General features: G+C 48.7%; 1 long non-coding RNA gene across 1 annotated transcript; it reads left to right on the plus strand.

Moving 5' to 3' along the window:
- The first annotated feature begins 2,782 nt into the window (after nt 1-2,782).
- Nucleotides 2,783-9,241, plus strand: LOC123627006. Its single transcript, XR_006731099.1, has 4 exons — nt 2,783-2,923; nt 4,453-4,676; nt 8,134-8,372; nt 8,736-9,241. It is a non-coding gene; the product is annotated as an uncharacterized LOC123627006 (long non-coding RNA).
- The last annotated feature ends 8,681 nt before the right edge of the window (nt 9,242-17,922 follow it).

The following is a 17,922-nucleotide window of genomic DNA, read 5'->3' on the forward strand; positions in this document are numbered from 1 at the left end:
AGCCCTTCCCACGAGAGGTTCCCGTTGGGGCCTGACCTGCTCGACCACCTGCCGCAGCAAGTCTGTTAATTCCGGCCACACACTGCCTGGAGCAGATGCCACAAGCCCAGAGATAAGTCGCCGTGGGAAAGCAGATGTCAGAGCAGCTGAACCCTGAGGGTCTTCGTAATGAGAAGCTCCCGCCAGCGCTATAACTGGTCCTGCTTCCCTTTTTAAGTGGGATGCTAAGGAGCCTAGAGCTAAATTTATCGCCCATCTTTAGCAAGCACGTAATACTTCATTTCATACATTTGGTGCACAATCCCCCATCTAAAATTCCTGCTGCTATTTTCCTTTTGTCTCATTTCCCCTCACTTGTTTTAATGTACTTTAAGCTGCCTTAAATCCATTTTGGAGCAAGGTAGGGAATAAATAAATACATCCTATCTGTATTTAAACAGCTTCCCATTGTATATGTATATATTCTTGTGTATCTCTTTTCTAAAAATTACTGCCTGCTGCTGCCTGCAAATGGCTGTGTTTGCATGTGCTAATTGTGTAACTGACTGGGTTTAAAATCGAGAGCTCTGATGAGTGCCCAGGAAGCAAGGAAACAGGGCGTTTTCACTTTCAGTATAAAAAGCAGGGCTGGGCCCAGGTGTGTGCCCTAGGATTAGTCAGTTGAAGGCGATGGTTCTCAACTGGGGCCAATCTGGCCTCCTTGGGGGCATTTGACAATATCTGGAGACAGTTTTGGTTATCACAGTTTGCAGGGGGATCTGGCAACGCTACTGGCATTTGGTGGGTCGGGGCCAGGGATGCTGCTGAGCACCCTGCAATGCGCAGGACGGCCCCACAACCAAGAGTCATCTGGTCTGAAATGTCTGCAGTGCCAATGCTGAGAAGCCCTGACTGAAGGGTAGGTGAGTTCTAGAAGCAGGAGGAGCCAGGCCTTGCAGGTACCAGGGCTGGTCTGGGAAACACCGGGCGGCCTTCCTGGCCAGGAAGAGGAAACAGCTGAGAGGCCCCCTCTGCTCCGTTCCCAGGAGTAATCGTCCACTGGGGTCACAGCAGAAGCTACTTGGGAAGGAAACAGACTTCTCAGGTGCCCAGGAGGAGCGGGACTGTGGCTGTCTGGGAAGAGGAGCCTTTCGTTCGGCACCGGGTATCTCCGCGTCGCCCCGCGCCTTCCTCCACCGGGACCCCTGCCCCAGGAGGCCTCCCGGTGAGTGCAGCCCAGGGAGCCCCGGCAGAGGGTGGCAGGTGACAGAGCGTGGGGAAGGGGCGCTGGTTTCCGGGCCCCTGTCCATGGGGCTGCCTCAGGCTGGCTGTGCTCCCCCACTGAAGTCACTCCTCTCAGGGTCCCTGGCCACACCAGTGTCTCCTTGCGGGTTCCGGTAATGACTCCCTCCTTTTGTCCCCCTAAAGATGCTCACAGCCCCCCGACTGTACTGGTGCTGGAGTACTGTACCGTATCTCATGGTTTCCCCACACCCTGCTGTAGGAGGGTTCTAAGAAAAGCAGAACCAACAGGAGACAGACAGGCAGAGGGACAGATAGGTAGATGGGTGGATGGATAGGTAGTTACTGGCTCACTCAATTATGGAAGCTATGGAGTCCCACCACCTGCTGTCTGCAAGCTGGACACCCGAGGAGGCCTGGTGTAGTCTGAAGGCCTGAGAGCTAGAGGGCTGGTGCTGTACATGCCAGTCCAAGCGTGAAGAAGGCCTGAGAACCAGGAGTGCCCAGGGCAGGAGATCGCTGTCCCAGCTCAAGCAGTCAGGTGACAAATGAACTCAACCTTCCTCCCCGCACTCACGCTGCCCAGGCCCTCAGTGGGTTGGACGCAGCCCACCCACGTTGGGGAGGACTAAGGCCCACGTTGAGGAGGACTAAGGCCCCTGTTGGGGAGGACTAAGGCCCACGTTGGGGAGGACTAAGACCCACGTTGGGGAGGACCAAGGCCCACGTTGGGGAGGACCGTCTGCTTTATTCAATCCACCAATTCAAATGCTGATCTCTTTTAGAAACATGCTCATAGACACACCCAGAAATCATGCTTAACCAGCTATCCGGGCACCCGTGATATGGTCACATTGACATGTTTGTTAATCATCACACCTGCCCATACCTTTGTCAACAGTCCCTTTATTAAATTTTCCTCCAATTCTCATCTGAGCCTGCCATCTGTGTCCTGCAGGGGTCTTAGATAACACACATTCCTTCATTCACTTGTCAAATGTTCGTGAATGCCTGCTGGGTCGACACTGTTCTGGGTGCTCGGGCCACAGAGGTAAACAAAACAAAGATCTCTGCCCCCTGTCCCCTCACCTCTAGTGGGTGCTGAGTGGCCCCTGAGTACCTCTCACTTCCGGTGGGACAGAGTGTCAGTGTCTGCCTCAGCTCATGCCTGTAGCACGCATGGCCCGAGTGAGGGCTGCCCCCCGCCCCGTCAGGCCAGGCCAGGCTGGTGAGGGTGTTTCTAGAAGAGCTCAGCATTTGAATTTTGGGGCCGAATAAAGCAGATGGTCGTCCCCAACATGGGCCTTGTCCAACCCACTGAGGGCCTGGATAGCTTAAGAAGGGGAATTCATTTGTTGCCTGACTGACGGTCAGGCTGGGCAGTGTCGCTGAGGCTGGTGGCCCCGGGGAAACAGGCAGCGGCCCTGACTGCCACCAGCTCTGTCACAGCTCTGCCACCAGCTCTGCCACAGCTCTGCCGGCTCCCCACCCCTGGGCGAGCCACTCAGCCTCTTTGCCTTTCATCCCCCTTGTTTCCAAGGTGAGGGGCTTGGCCAGATCTCCAGCTTGTAGATTTTCTGTACTTGGCATTAAAATTTCCTGGTCTGACTTGCGGCCGAAATCCTGGGATGGGGACAGAAGAAACATACATTCTGTGCCAGCTGTATACATCCTGAACCTTCCAGAAGGAGCCCTGGTGAAGGTAGGAGAAGGATGGGACCTCTGGGTTCTGTTCTTGGCTGTCTTAAGCTAGCTGCCCTTCTGGGGCACGGAGGCAGGGTGATCTCTGAGTCCTCTGAGGCCCCTTGCCTCCCTCACACCCACGCCTTTCCCTCAGGGCTCTATCTGATCTTCTAGGTCCAGGTGCTGCGGGCCAGGGAGCCGGACGGGCACGGGGAAGGCAGTCCAGGGCGGCCTTGCTGGTGCCAGCTGGCAGGCCCACGCCGCTTCTTAGGCAGACATATGCACAAAGCTCTCTGGATGCTGCCCGCCAGCAGGGCCTGCCAGAGGCAAATGAGTGTCCCCTGCCTGGAGGCAACATTGCATCCAGCCGTCACAGACTCACAGCGTCTCTCCCGCGCTGATGGGCCTTCAGGGCTCGACCCCAGCGAGTTCACTTGGGAAAGTCAGTGGAGATGGAAGAACAGGGAGCTGGGCCCCCGGCGGCGAGCAGGGCTGCACGCGGGGCTGAGTGAGCAGCGTGTGCCGAGTCTGGGCGGAGCACGCGCACTGAGCCAGGTGCCTCCACAGAGAGGATCTCATGGACCCTCCCAGCTCCGTGGGGAGGTGGGTAGTTGCACAGCCCGTTATTGATGAAGACCTTGACCTTAACGAGGGAAAGGGACTTTCCCAGGGTCACACGGCTAGCAAATGGAAGAGCAAGGGTTTGAACCCAGGATTCTGGGCTCTGAGGCCTGAGAGCTTCCCGTTACACCACAGGCATCTCCCTTTACAGAGACCACTGCCCACCCCCCGGCAACCCCACTGCAGGATCTGGTCCCCAGCCTGGCTCCTTGGTCCCATGGGACACGACAGGGCTAAGTGGGAGCTGCCCCTTGTCAGCATCCAATCTGTCAGGCTGTCCAGGCTCCCGGGGGCCTTCAAGCCAGTCACTTCAAGAGGGCTGGGAATGCCAGGGGTAGGGGGGCCACTTCAGCAGAGCCCCTGGCACATTGCCTCTGGCTAGGGCCCGCCCCATCCAGTGCTGACCCTGACCACAGGTCAGGTCCTGTGGGGCATCTTCTTGTGACATCTTCCAGTGGGGACAGGGAAAGACAATAGGAGCCCTGGACAGGGCCCAAGGAATCTGCCACCAGCCTTGGCTCGGCCTGGGCAGGGGCTACATCAGGTGAGTTTCACTCACCCATCAACTGGGAACAAGGCCACTTGTCCCTTTTGAGACTGCAACTGGGCAAAGGTGAGAAAACACCCTTTTCTCTGTATCTAACTTCTTTTCTTGGGGAGGATGGAGAATTTCCTCCTTCCTTTCTTCCTCTTTATCCTCCCATCCATATCCTAACCCCCCTCCCCAATACGGACTTGGTTATCAACTTCCTCTGTGTTCCCACACTCATCCTCTGTTGTAAGTGCATGCCTTGTCACAGCCTTGCCACCTGGCATTATAACGGCAGCTTATTGTCTGTGTCCCCCAGCCTCTGAGCGCATGTCCCTGCCCTGGCCCATACAAAAGGCCCTTGGGAGACCCCAGTGCCTGTCTGCTTCTGTCCACAGGGTCAGGAACTGCCTGCTCTGTGCCCGGCCCTGGGCTCGGCACTACAAGAGACACTCAGGAACTAGGAGACTGGTCCCTGCCTTCAGGGCTCCCAGACTGCGCATCAGATCCGCGCGGTATCATCAAGCAGGGCTCGTACGGCAACCTCAGAAATATCGGGACTTTCAGAAGGAAGAGATGAGTGAGGACTGAAGTTGTCAAGGAAGTCGTCGCTGAGGAGAAGGTGGGATCCTGAAGGACATGGGGAGTTGGACGGGTGAAGAGGTGGAGGAGGATATTCCAGAAGGGGGAATGGAGAGGGCACAGTCGGGGCAGAGGAAATGGAGGAGACCAGCCTGCCAGGCCGGGTTCAGTGCCAGGGAGAGGTGGGAGGGACATGGGGGCGGTCCTGTTCAGTCCCCGCTTGAGCCCCTGCCTGGTGCCACACACTAACCGAGGTGCTTCACCTGCATGCTCTCACCTACTCCTGACCACGGACCTGTGGCAGGCAGGACAGGTGGGTGGCAGGGGAGGCAGAAGCTCTGAGGGGTTCAGCAAACTGTTCAAGGTCAAAAGACAAAGGTGCAGAGTCCAAGTGTAAACCAAGGCCTTCCGGTTCTACGGTACCAGGCTCTCTTAATCGAATCAGGATGCTGTCGCAAGCTACCGTAGACCACATGGCTTCTAAACAACAAAAGCTTATTGCTCACAGTTCTAGAGGCTGGGAAGTCCAAGATCAAGGTGCCAGCAGATTCGATGTCTGGTGAGGCCCACTTCCTGGTTCACAGATGGCTGTCTTCCCATCGTAACCGCATGTGGTGGAAGAGATGAGGGAGCTCTCCAAGGTCTCTGTTATAAGGGCACTAATCCCATTCGTGAGGGCTCCACCCTCATCATCTAATCACCTGCCAAATGCCCACCTCCTAATATCAGCCCACTGGGGGCTAGGATGTCTACACGTGCATTTAGGGGGGACACAAACATTCAGTCTATAGCACAGACATTCAATGGATGGTGACAGTGGCAGAACAGGAGTTGGACAGTAATTAATTAATTCATTCAACAGTATTTATTGAACACCTAAAAGCTGAGCGCTGGGAACATGCAGTGAGCCAGACAGGCTCAGTGTCTGCCTGCATGGACCCCGCAGTCGAGTGAAGAGACAGACCTGAAGTTTAAAAAATTATAAAAATATTTATATGTATGTAGTTAAAATGTGTACTTTATTGTAAACATAAACATCTTTTTTTATAAAACATACACGTATGAACCTTGAACAAAAAGACAGGGTTCTGTGAGGGCAAATAACATGTACCAATGGGTCCAGATTTCTTAATAGAAGGTACTTAAGGACGATCACTGGAGCGGGGGCTGGGGGACTTTTCTTAAAGCTTTGTTGCATAGGAAGCATTGTTCTTACATGCAGTGGTGTGCTGGTCCATGTTTAACAGCTGCCTGCGGGGAGGGGAGGCTGATGTGTAGTGGGAGCCAGTTTCCTCAGCGTTGAATACTCTCACCATGGCCAGTTTCACGCTACCCATGTGAAGTCTGAAAGCAGAGTTGAGAAAAGGTGCACACGGTCAGCTCTCATGAGCTTGGATTATGCTAATTGGGGTGGGAAGCTTTGAAGGGATTGATGGAGATTATGGGGCTCTCAAGTACCCCCGAGTCACCCCTTAGTGCTGCCTCTGGCCTATCCTACTCTGGAGAGACAGGAGAGGATTGTACCTGGCCTCCTCCCTGGGCCATGTTTGGTGACTGTGTTGTGGGTCACTTGCTGACCCCTAAAGATGAGCACAGAGTCCCAACTGTGGTGCCCTCCCAACACCCTATGCTCCCAATCAGAGTGTCAGATCCAATCGGGCTCCTTCCAGACCCCTGGACTGTGCTCACGCAGCACAGTTCCCCCACCCCATCTTCAAAGCACTCTCCGCAGCGGGTGGCCAGGGTGGGTGGCATGCTCCTGCAGACAGGATTGTGACGTTGCCGGTGTCTGTGTTGTGTGGCATTGGTTGGGAAGGCAGTTGCATCATAGAGAAATGAGCACTGGTCTTAGAGCCAGGAACCTGAATTTGAGTCCCAGCTCTGCTGCTTATGGCTGTGGAACTACAGACAAGGCAGGTCACCATTCTGAGCCTCAGTCTCCTCCTCTGGGAGTTGAGGAAACGGTTGGTTCTCACCTCTGGGCATTGTGGAGGGCAGAATGAGATGCCGTCTAGGAAAGCACTTCCCTGGGGCTGGGCACATGCAGCTTGCCACCTGGGCCTCTGTGTTTAATTAACTGTGGTCCATGGTGACATTTATATCCCACAGAGTCAGAGTCTGGGCACTGGGTGGGCTGAGGGGTTGAAGATTTCTCCTTCCCACCTTATTAAGAAGTCATGTCACGGTGCCCCTGATGGGGGCCACCTCGTCTCTGCTTGCTCAAGTCTAGAGGTCGAAGCTGGCTACAGCTTGGAGACCCAGACAGTGCTCAGGGTCAGAAAGTTCTTCCTTTTGCTGACTTGAAATAAGCCTTCTCTGCCCATCAGCAGGCCCTGCCCTGCACACACACATACTCTGTGACACACGTTGGCAGGAGCATAAATATTTATGACATGTAGCTAATGCAGTCGGCTTATAGGGTTCCTGGAGCTTCTGATGGGAGCTTTTTGCCCAAGAAGCTCTTTATCTGGGGAGGGGTTCTGGGTGGGAGAGTGGTGGGGGCCAGCACAGGGAGGTGCCTCTCGGCCTCTCGGAGTGTTCTGGAAGCCTGCCCTTCACTGCGGCAGCCCGAGTGTCTGAATTTACAGGGAAGGCTGGCTGGCAGCTGCGGGCATGGGCTCTGGGCGCTGAGAATCAACCAGCGCTCAGGAGTTTTCTCTCAAGAAGCCCCTCCCTGGCTCTGCAGGGCAAGGCCTCGGGGGGTGGATCCCGATCTGAGGGTCTAAAGCACTGCTCGCTCGGCCCCCTGAGGCCGAGCCCTTTGAGAGGGTGGAGCAGAGGGTGCTTACTCTCAGCCTTGCTGGCGTCTAGATTTCCTCCAGAGCTGGGTGCAGGGAGGAAGTCCTAGATGACTGCCTCTGACCCCCACAAGGTACCTGGTAAAATCACCCACCACCTCCCCAGCACATAGCCTGATTGTCAGGAAATGCAAATATTCCCGAGACTTTGAATGGTGTAGCCAAGGGCTCCTATACATCTGGATCAGTTCCCCCTGTGGCTTGCTTGGTTTATACCCTCGGAGTGACCAAATGCTGAGCGCCCAGGGACAGATGGTCTATCACCCTCTGGACTTTAGGGGTGATAGGCTTTGCGGGTGATGAGGAGTGGTGGGCAAAGAAGCGAGAGAGAGAGGGCCTCCCTGGAGGGCAGTCAGGCTTGGGTCTGAGAGCCTCGAGCCTGGAGTGTACCTGCCCAGTGGGCCCTGTTCTGGGAGCACCAGCAGGGACGGAGTCTGGCCTGGCCTTTGCGGGCTTTGCCCAGTCCGTGCTGGAGAGGAGAGTGCTCCCTGGAAGGGAGGAGGATGCCGTCCAGCTGGGCTCTTGATAAGGCAAGGTTTAACCACCCCAGAGCCCCACTTCCATCCCCTCCAACCACGCACCCTGAGCTGCTGTCTCCCCCAGCGGGGTGTCACATTCTGCATGCACATTTTACTAGGATCTAAGCTCATTCCATCTCCCCTTTGACAAAACCAGTCTCCTTTTTCCTACCTCGGACAGCTCCTCCGCTGAGGGAGAGGGTGAAAGCGAGTGATCATGGCTGAAAGGGAGGACGAGCTGTGTGAGCCGCACTGGGCGCCCCAGACCCTCAGTCACCACGAAGCCTGAGCCAGAGCATCTTGTCCTCCAGAAGGCCCCTCATCCCCCGCCCCCAAGACCAGGGCAACTCTCCTGTTTTGTGCTCTAGCACCCAGCCAGCTCCCCGTCTATCACTGTGCCGACAACAGAATTCTGCTCAGGTGAGTTTCCCAAAAGACCGTAAGCTCCTTGAGAGCAGACTCTGCATGTTGTCCATCTCTGAACTCAGTGTCCACAGCATCCAACACATGAACATTCATAAATATTTGGTGAACCTGTGACATTCACAAAGGAAAGTTTGAGCCTCGGTATGCACGGATTCACAGTAAGGTCGGGATGGGATTGACATGCAGCAAGAGGGAAGAGCGGCCTGCCTGCATTCTACGTGCTTTCCGGAGGGCTGGGGGTCGGGTGGGGCTGAGGAACGAGACTGCAGTGGAGGGAGAGGGTGTGGGGTTCTGAGCCCCCAGCTGTGTGGCCAACTGCAGGCTGCCCTCTCTGCTGGAATGTCATTTCCGCTGCAGGAGAGGACCACAGTCTTGCAACGTAGAAAGCCACCGCACCTCCAGACACCCAGGACTAAGTGCCAGTAGGAGCTGGGCGACTAGTAAAGACAGCAGTGACCGTCCTCTGTGTTGAATGGCCGTCCATCACCTGAGAGCTTAAGACATCTTTCTGCGGTACCCATTCTGCTCTCAGCACTGAGGGGGACACGGAGATGAGTGAAGCCCAGGCCCCCGTCTTCTACAAGCTCCCAGCACAGCTGGGAGGTGAGACTCACAGTGCTCTGATGAGCAATTCAGCACAGGGACATTTACAGACTGCATCCTGTGGTGTGACTGAGTGTCCTGGGAGGTCAGGGGAGAGAGGGATGACTCATCACCAAAGGCTGATGGCATTCTAGGTGACAGAAAGAGGTACAACACAATTCTAATAGTGCGTGCAGAGAAACAACCAATGCACAGAGCAGAGGGAAGGAAGGGAAGGAAGCAGGGAGGGAGGGAAAGGAAAGAAAAGAGAAAAGAAAAGATCCCATGGCTACATGTTGAGAGCAGGGCGGGAGTCATCTCTGTGGCCTTGAGGGAAGGAGTCAGAGGCTTAAATGAGCCACTAATAAAAGAAAATATTTAATTAGGGAGAGAAGAGCAGAAGCCACAGGGCAGACTCAAAGATACTCAGTCCACAGAAGGATGGGATGGGAATGAGGGTGCTTGGTCTGCACTTGGAGATCTTTCTCCCTGCGAATGAATTTCTTAAAAAGTTTAAAGTTAATGCATGCACACTGGAAAGAATTAAAATGGTGCAGAAAGGGTATTGATCGAAAATCTAAGCTCCTTCCCACCCTGACTCTTGGCCTACGTTCCCTTCTCAGGTCCAACTGGTACCTGTCTCTTGTGTTATCATTCCAGAGATTTCTAAGAAAATAAAAGCTTATATTTTAACACACATGGCAATATAGCACACATAAATGTTCTATATCTTGTTTTTATGTTAAAAATATATAGATGACTATTCCGTTTCAGTCCCTATAGAATCACATTATTATTTTTTATGGCTTTATAGTATTCCATTGCATGCATGTGGCAAGTTAATTTAACTAGACCTGTATTAATGGACGATTAGTTTACTTCCAGTTTTTCACTTTGATAACTAGTGTTGAAATAATATTTTTGTATATATGTCAATGGAGACATGTGAGTCTATAAGAATAGCTGGCTCAAGGGGTATGTACACTTTAAATGTGACAGTATTACCGATAGTCTTCCGCAGAGGTACTATATTAGAGTACCCGTTTCCTTCTCACCAGGGTTAAACTTATTTAATCTTTGCTGATCTAAATGATAATGATATAGCATCATAAGCTAATTTGCATTCTGCATGAGTTAAGTTGAACATCCTTTCCCATAGTTAAAAGGTATTTATTTGGATTTCCTTTTCTAAGAACCATTTATATCCTTTGTCCATTTTTTTCTGTTAAATTGTTGGTCTTTTTCTTTTTTTTTTTTTTTTTTTAATAAGATGGGGTCTTACTATGTTGCCCAGACTGGAGTGCAGTGGCTATTCATTGGTGCAATCAGCACACTGAGGCCTTGAACTCCTGGCCTCAAATAATCCTCCCATCTCAGCCTCCTGAGTAGCTGGGACTATAGGCACACACCACCATGATTGGCTTTTTGGTCTTTTTTGTGGTTGATTTGTAGCTCTTATTTATTAAAATTACCTCTTGTTTATGACGTTGCAGATATTTTTCAAATCTTTCACTTGTGCTTTTAATGACAAGTAGAAATGTATGGTTTTTATGTGTGTGGTCTGAGCTTGTCAGTTTTTTTCTTTTATGCCTTCAGGGTTTGGCCCATACTTAGATGTATATGCCAAGATTATAAAAATATGCTCCCATATTTTCTCTTGATACTTGTATAGGCTCAATTTTGTTTTAAAATATTTGATTGGTGATTTAGATAGAACTATATTTTTTTGGCTATTGGCTTTTGTTTTTTGTTTTGTTTTCTTTTAATTTTTAATTATTATGGTTATATAATAGTTGTACATATCTAGAACTAGCTTTGTTTTGGGGAATGACTTTGTTTTATTCAGTTACAATGTAGCTTGGATTTCATACTTACCAGTTTATAAAAATCATCTCGTTCTCTTTACTGTGTGAATAGTTACTCTACCACGTGGACTTACTATAATTTATTAACTAGTTCCTCAAATATAGATAGATTGTTTCTATATATTATAACTATACGTTTCTATTGCACTATAAACAATGCTATGTGTACTGCCTGAAAGGCCTCTAAAAGGTAAGTTAGTTGAATGCTTCTGAAACGATTACGTGCTTATGAATCACTCAGGGATCTTGTTAAAATGCAGATTGAGTCAGTAGGTCTGCGGTGGGGCTTGAGATCCTGCATTTCTGACAAGGTCCCAGGTGATACTATGATGCTGTCTGTGGACCACACTTAGAGTAGTGGGAGTTTAGTCAACTTCTTATGTGATTCTTAAATCTTCTTTTATGCACCCCACCCATTTGGGACAAAGGTAGCACTTACGGGCCATCTCATCCGTCTTTGGATGGCTCCAGTGGAGACTTTTCTTCATATTAAATCGAATCTGTATTTCTTGGTCCTAGTTTTATATCCTGGATACAGACAGATGTGCTGGCAGATGCTTAACAAGTAGCTCTCCAAAAGAAGAAAAATAGAAGCCTTGATTTGCAGCGTTTGCTGATTTCCCTGGTGTAAATTCTCCCATCGTGACCAATTTCAAGTTAGCATAGTGATGTCACAGTGCACAGCAGCACAATGTTACATAGCATTTCCACCATATAGATAGAATAAATATAAATACCCCAAGAACATAGATGATAATAGATTATAGTATAATAATTAGAAAATGAGTTTTTGGTGTTTATCCTTTTTTCTTTATACATGCAAGAAAAAAATCTATCTTTTTTAAATATAATTTTTTAATTGTGTTTTCACAGTAATTTTTAAAAGAATTTTAAGTCTTATTTTGTTTTTAATTGATGTGTAATAATTGTACGTATGTATGGGGTACAGTGTGATATTTTGATACATATATACATGGTATAATGATCAAACCAGGGTAATTAGCATATCTATCACCTCACACACTTGTCATTTCTTTGTGGTTAGAACATTAAAAATTCTCTCTTCTAGCTATTTGGAAGTACACATTGTTGACTATAGTCAGCTTACTGAGCACTAGAACACCAAAACTTATTCCTCCTATCTAACTGCAATTTTCTGCCCACTGACCAACCTCTTCCCATCCTCTCTCCCCCCACTACTCTCCCCAGCCTCTAGAAACCACTATTTTACTCTCTGCTTGTAGGAGTCAACTTTTTTACATTGCACATAGGAGTTAAATCATGCTGTATTTGTCCCATGCTTGGCTCGTTTCACTTAACATAATGTCGTCTAGATTCATCCATGTTGCAAACATTGATGAATGAAATTGAAGAGGATGCTATAATCATAAATGGAAAGACATCCGTGTTCATGGATTAGAAGAATCAATATTGTTAAAATGTCCGTACTACCCAGAGTGATCTACAGATTCAGTACAATCCATACCAAAATACGAATGACATTTTTCACAGAAATAGAAAAAACAAGGCTAAAATTTACATGGGACCACAAAAGACCTTGAATAGCCACAACAATCTTGAGCAAAAAGAACTAAACTGGAAGCATTACACTCCCTGACTTTAAAATATACCACAAGGCAATAGTAACCAAAACAGCATGGTACTGGCATAAAAACAGATACAATAGACCAAGGGAACAGAACAGAGAGCCCAGGAATAAGCCCATGCATTTACAGCCAACTGATTTTTGATAAAGTTGCCAAGAACACACATTGGGGAAAGGACTCTGTGGTGCTGGGGAAACTAGATATCCATATGCAGAAGAATGAAACTAAACCCGTTTCTCACCATATACAAAAATCAAATCAAAATGAATTAAAGACTTAAGTATAAGACCCCAAACTATGAAACTTCTAGAAGAAAACAGGGCAAAGGCTTCATGCCATTGGTCCAGACAAGGATTTTTTGAATAAGACCTCAGAAGTTCAGGCAACAAAAACAAAAAATAGACAGATGGGATGACATCAAACTAAAAAGCTTCCGCACAGCAAAGGAAACAACAAACAGTGTGAAAAGACAACCGACAGAATGGGAGAAAATATTTGCAAACTCTCCATCCGACAAGGGGTTAACATGCAGAACGTACAATGAACTCCCATAACTAAGTTGCAAAGGACGGATGTGTTTAACAACTGGTCTGCAAATTTTTTGAAAATGAAGCCCTCAGCTCTGGTGAGCCTGTCCGAGCCAGCTTGGGGGGGGGGGGTGCTTTTTGAAATTGGAAGTCTGTCCTCCTCCTGGAGCCGCCTTCTCCGCAGGCTCCTTGGCCCCAGCCGCCTTTGCGACTTCTCTACCTCAGTTTCCCCGCTTGAAGGCAGAGCCCACACTTCCAACCTCAGTCCTCTGCTGCCCCCTGATGGCAGCCGCTGCGCTCTGCGGTGCCCGAGAGCAGAGCCCACCAGCTCCGCGCAGGATCAGAGACCCCCTGGGGCAGGTGAAATAGTCTCCCCCTTCCACGCCAGACTTTTGGAACCCAAGGGGGTCACATTAGAGCCCCCAGGGCCTCAAGCCCCGCGTCCCCGTCCCGGTCCCAGCGTCGTGGGTCCTCGCGGCCGTCCGCGCGTCCCGCGGCGTGGCGATGACCACGGCACTGTGGCGCCCCCTGGTGCCTGTGTCGGGGCACAGCAGCACATGCGCACCTGCACGGTCCGCCCCACGCCGGGCGCCCCCGCGAGCTGCCCCCCGCGAATTCTGAGCCAAGAGCTGCAGTTTGTTGTTGTTGTGTTGCTTTTGCTTTGGGGCCCGGTGGGAAACTGTCGCCGGTCATCTACATTAGAGCCTGGGGCTTCCTGTCCTTCCTCCCCTGGGTGGGGCCTTGTCACCGCGAAGGGTCTGCGCAGGCACTACGGGCCCAGCGGGGAGGACCCTCGAGCTCCCCCGAGCCCGCGGCCTATGCCCACCAAGACCTCCAGTAAGCAATGCATCTTACAGTGTAGCAGCCCAGGACATCCAGCGTAGAGAAGGTTCGGGAAGCAACACGTGCCCTTACTAGGCACAATGCATTTCGACATTTCCATTATTTTCTAGTCTGTCCTTCCCATGAAAAAAACTTGCCACAGCTTAATAAATAGAATTCACAGCTCATTCATGGGCCACCACCTACAGTTTGCGAAACGACAGCCTAGCCCTCGGTTCGCTGAGAAAAAAACCGATGGCAAAGAAAGAACAAACTCGCCCAATAGCGAGTCAGGGCAGATCCTGATGCAGGATCTGGAACCCAGGTCTATGGTGGCCAGTCCTGAGCTCCTCTCCCGTCACCTCAAGGCCTCCTTGGGGGGTTCTGTCCCAGGCTCCTTTTGCACTGAAGCCCCTAAGCCTCACACTCTGTGGCTCGGATTTATTTAGGACAGACTATCCCAATCTGACCGCAGGACCCGCTGTGTTCTAGAAGGGCTTGTCAGCCGCGCTCAGGTTCTCCCATAATGAACTTCTCCCGTTCCAGCACGAGGTGGCAGCAGAGTGAAGCAAAAGGCCTTGCTTGCCGGAAGGAAAGAGGCTATGCAGAGTTCCTGGCCGATCCGGTAACCTAATAGGTAAATGAGTAGCATTAGCATTTTGCTTGAGGTCAAAAGCCAAAGGGGTATTTTACTAAAAATCTTTGGAACTCAACTTTTAACGGTTAAAGGGTGTATAGGATACACTAAAAACTAAACAATATCTGATGCAATATTTGTTGAATGAGTGTTGATGGAAATATAAATCTGTACAATCTTCCTAGAGGGTATATGCTTTGCATTTCAAAATTTTTAAATGTTCAAACCCTCTGATCCAGAAATTCCACTAATAGGAATTTAATATAAAGTACTAATTATGTATAGCACTAATTATATATATAATTGCTAATTACACAGATGGTCACCACACTTTATATTTTTTAATAGAAATGTGGAACGTGGAATTAGTTTTAAAATTCCGGTAAAACAACAAAAAATCACAATACTATGCAGCAATTACTATAATGATGTAAAATGTAAAAAGCAGTTTACAAAGTAGTATGTGTGGTAGGACCCCATTTGTGCTAAGTGTCCAGGGATCCTCTAGGCAGTGGGGTGAAGGTGGGGGATGCCTTTCTGACGAATGGAGTCATTCCTAATCACCTAGGGGGTTTTCAAACCACGTAGTCTTCCCCAACTACACGCCCCAGGAAACTGTGCTATGCCCATCTGGGCGATACCACTTCCCTTTGAGAATCATGTCTGGGAGAGAAAAGGACAGGGAATCGCTGGAGGTGTACATGTATCTGTTTGCGTGTACATGCATGTGGGATGTTGGTGGATGCTCACCAGAGTGGTAGCAGGAGTCATCTCTAAGTGGCAAAATTTTCAGGTGCTTTTCAATAATAATACTACTTGTAAAAATTATGATAAAATACAGTTTGTTTAATCATTCACCTGTTGAAAGACAACTGGACTGTTCTGAGGTTTTGCCTATTAAAAATAAAGCTGTTGTGAACATTTATATGCAGGTGTTTGTGTGAACATAAGTTTTTATTTCTCTGACATAAATGCCCAAGAGCGCCAACGAGCTTGTTTTATGGCCTAGCATTTAGTCTATCCTGGAAAATGCTCTGTGTGCACTTGAGAAGAATGTATATTCTGCTTTTGGGTAGAGTGTTTTGTAGATGTCTGTTAGGTCCAGTTGGTTTATAGTGTCATTAAAGTTTTCTATTTCCTTGTTGTTCTTTTGACTAGTTCTATCTTTTTGGAAGTGGGGTATTGAAGTATCCAATTATTATTGTTGATTCATGTATTTCATTTCTGTCACTTTTTGCTTCATGTATGTTTGTGTTCTGTCATTAGGTGTATATATGTTTAGAATTGTATCTTCCTGATGCATTAAACTTTTTGTCATTAGGAAATGCCCCTCTTTGTCTCTAGTAACATTTTTTATTTTGTCTGACATCAGTCAGTATAGCTACTCCAACTTGTGTCTGCTGTTTGCATGATATATCTTTTTCCACCTTTCTAACTTTCAGACTGTATCTTTAAATACAAAATGTGTGTCCTGTAGCAGCATATATAGTTGGATCATGTTTTTTTAATCCAGTCTGACAATCTCTATTTTTTGATTGGATTGTTTATTCACATTATTGATATATAGTTAGATTTACATCTGCCATTTTACTTTTTGTTTTCTATATGTCTCATGTCTTTTTGTTCCTCTCTTCCCCTTTTACTGCTTTGTTTTGCATTAAGTGAATCTTTTCCAACTTAGCATTTTAATTTCTTTTATTTATTTATTTTTTAGGAACCACAAGCCAAGAAAATGTCTGAATTTCTTAATGATTTTTTTCACTATATTTTTGAGCTATTGATTTAGTGGTTGCTCTAGGGTTTACCATATATATCTTAACTCATCAGAATCAGCTTTAGATTTATACTAGCTTAATTCCAGTAATATATAGAAATGTTACTCCTATATAGTTCTATTCCCTCTCCTCCCCTTTCTGTGGTATTATTGTTATAGTGAGGAGCTTTTAAAAAACACAGGTTTCTGGACTCTACCCTAGACCTACAGAATCAGAATCTTAAATCTCCCCAGGTGATTCTGATGATTGGCAAGTTTGGGGATTGCTTTTCCAGAAGGAAACGAAAGCCAAGACGTAACAACAGTCATCCTCCCAGGGAATGACGAGCCTGTGCCCAGAGCCCAGGTCCCCCAGCCCCCAGTTAGTCCCCTTCCCTGCGTGTTCTGCTGCACCGCAAGTGACTTCTCTGTGACCTGTCAGTTTCCTGCTTCGGGCTCCTGCCTGCTTCTCAGCCAGGTAAAGTGGATCAGGAGGGGAGCGAAATGCCTTGCAGATCGTGAGCCTTCATGGAGACTTGAGGGGAGTGTTGGGGACCTCCTTGTCCATGGTGACCAGCCAGGGCCTGGAGGACTCCGGGGAGGGCTCACTCACCTTTGTGACACTTGTGAGCAAATAACGTGATAAACTAAAGAATAATTTACTCGGTCCTCATTTCAGTATCTAGTGTGTGCCAGGAGTCGGGGTCGGCACTAGAAATAAAAAGACGGGAATGAGGCACAATTGCTGTTCTTAAGAGGTTTATGAAGTATATAAAGAAAAGACGGCAACTATTTAACCTACCCAAAAAGCTCTATAAACTGATTTTTTAAGAAATAACATATATGGTAAAAACAGCTGGTTAAACCTGAAATTATGGTGGCAAAAACTGGCCTGCACTGACATCAATTCAGGTAATGAATTTGTTCATCCCACTCTGTGTGCATATTCATACATTTCACCGCGGATCAGCGTGCCCTGGCGGCCCGTGTCTTCCCGCTCACAGTGGGGCCGGTGGGAGCCAGTGTAGCCACATGGGTGTTCCATCTGCCCCCAGCCAGGGAGTTCCGTTTCCATTTGTCACCCTCCCTTTCTGGCTTCCGCCACTTCCCAAACGCAAGTCCAATCATAGAAATTGGAAAACACTGCATGTCGGGGCTTCTTTTTTTTTCCAGTGAACCAGTTGTTAAATATTTACTAGCTTTCCACGGCTTCAGGTGGACTCGTTCTCCCCGGAACATGCAGGAACACACACACAATGGCTGAACACCTGTCCGTGGGGAGGTTCTTCTTGGGCAAGGTGAGGGGTAGGTGAGAAGCTTTTGTTTGTTCTTGGAGGTTTTAAAGCTGGGTGTTAGTAAGGGAAGAAACACTACTTGGGGTTTCTTCTCCCCAACCCTTACATCTTTGCAGGTAGGATTCACCTGGACATGGCACTTGGTTTGTATGAAGCAGAGGGAGCTTAGGGCCCATAAAAATGTCTCTGGTGCTTTGAATAATCTTAAATGGTGGCTGCTCATCAGTTCATTTAAAATGCTCTCTTGTGTCTGGGAGGGCGTGGTGCTACTTACCTCAGTCCCAGCTTCAGGGATGGGGTGAACGGTGAGGATGCATCACCAGCCGGAGACTCCCAGCAGGAGAATATCATCTCCCCAGCTCCCAACACGTAAGCGTTAGGGAGTTAGTCCATTTGGAGCCCTTAGGGGGAGAGGATTTAACTATTAAGGCTCTGTTATTTACAAAGCTTAATAGA

This window comes from Lemur catta, chromosome 23, assembly GCF_020740605.2.
Source record: "Lemur catta isolate mLemCat1 chromosome 23, mLemCat1.pri, whole genome shotgun sequence".
Lineage (NCBI taxonomy): Eukaryota > Metazoa > Chordata > Mammalia > Primates > Lemuridae > Lemur > Lemur catta.